This window comes from Ailuropoda melanoleuca, chromosome 1 (genome assembly GCF_002007445.2).
Source record: "Ailuropoda melanoleuca isolate Jingjing chromosome 1, ASM200744v2, whole genome shotgun sequence".
Taxonomy (NCBI): Eukaryota; Metazoa; Chordata; class Mammalia; order Carnivora; family Ursidae; genus Ailuropoda; species Ailuropoda melanoleuca.
The window spans coordinates 137753076-137754659 of NC_048218.1; the positions used below are offsets into that span (position 1 = coordinate 137753076).

Here is a 1584-nt window from a genome sequence, read left to right on the forward strand (position 1 = left end):
CGGGCCCCCGCCTCGCCCCTCACCTCCCGCTCCCTCCTCCCCCTCCCCCGCAAACTCCAGGTAAAGGACCAGGTGCTGCTCACCTCCAGGCAAGGAGGAAGCGGGCGGCCGGAGGAGGTGGGCAGCTCCCCAGCCCAGGCCGCCCGGCAGCCGGCGAGCGCCCAGCAGCAAATCCAGGCGGGGCTCCAGGGCGGCGAGAGCCCGCAGCGGGGAGCCCCAGCCCGCCGCCCCCGGCCCCTCCCCCGCGCCGGCCCCCAGGCGNGGCCGCTCCAGAGGGGCTGCGCCGCCGCCGGGCCCAAGCGTCGCCGCGCGGAGGACAGCAAGAGACGCGGCGGCCCCCCGCGGTATCCCCGGGCCCCGTGGCCCGCCAGGAGGGCGCTCCAGGCATGAAGCCAGAGTAGAATACAGGACATCAGGATATTGTTTATCGGGCGGCTGGTCTTTAAAATTGCCCTACTTTCCGCATCACACACAAGCCCTCACAGACGCGCCCTAGGAACGGCCGTTGGTGAGGATCCAAGCTGGCCAGCGTCACATCGAATTTTGGGGTGATTAGGATCTGGGTAAAATGGCAGGGAGCAAAGGGGAATGAAATATCGATGCAGTTGGTAACTCAGTTTCCTCACCTCTTTAACGAAAATAGTAACAATACAATAATAGTAACAATAGTAACGAACAATAGTAACAATAACAATAACTCAGTTTCCTCACCTCTTTAACGAAAATAGTAACAATACCCAGCCTATAGGGTTGTTAGGAGGGTTAAATTAATTGCACATAAAGCACCGAGGGGAGTGCCTGGCAAGCAGTAGATGCGATGGGTGTTGGTAGTAGAATTAACCACAAGGACTGCTACTGTCGGTGTCATTTCATGGGGAAGACACGTAACCTTGGGCAAGAAAGCCCTTTTGTTTCTGGAGGAAGCAGTTCTTCTATATATACAATTACTGGGGTAGTCTCCATATGTTCTTTCCTTACGAATATACCGAGCTGGGTGGTGGGCACCAACTGGTGAACAAAATGGGCACATGACTTCCTCAGTTGTGGGGATCTCAAAGGTCCCTTCTTGCTCTATAATTCTGTGATTATGTGAATTCTCCTGTTGTTTCAAAGAAGTACCCAAGTTTCTGATGAGAGAAATGTACCTGGCTGACTCATAAATTGACCTGAATTTATGTGTCTCTATCTTTAAATTTTTTAAAAAAGGTTTCCATGTGGAATGTGAAAGTTTCTCTCTCTCTCTCCCTCTTGTTCTGATTATCATAATTATGCATGTTTATTGTAAAAATTTGGGAAAATACTTAAAAGTACCAGGAAGAATGTAAAAATTACTAGGGATCCCACCAATGAGATAGGACACCATTAGCATGGTATTACCCTCTTGAAGAATTTCCTTCATGGTCTTTTAACTGCCTGTGTAATATAAAACTAGAATTATAATTTGTAACCTGCTTCTCTTTTTTCCTTAACAACATGAATATTTTCTCAAGTCAGTGAAGTCTCTGCCAACACAGCTTTAATAATTGTCTAATAACATCTATGCTTTGGAGATACATAATTTACTATTGGATATTAGGCATTGTT

General features: G+C 49.2%; 1 protein-coding gene across 1 annotated transcript in view; it reads right to left on the reverse strand.

Annotated features, from left to right (window-relative positions):
* Positions 1–261, reverse strand: part of ELAPOR2 (endosome-lysosome associated apoptosis and autophagy regulator family member 2) — a 184185-nt gene extending 183924 nt beyond the window's left edge. Inside the window, exon 1 of the mRNA XM_034667227.1 lies at positions 84–261. The gene's annotated coding sequence lies outside the window, so the exon portion shown is untranslated. The remainder of the gene's footprint in view (positions 1–83) is intronic.
* Positions 262–1584: the final 1323 nt, after the last annotated feature.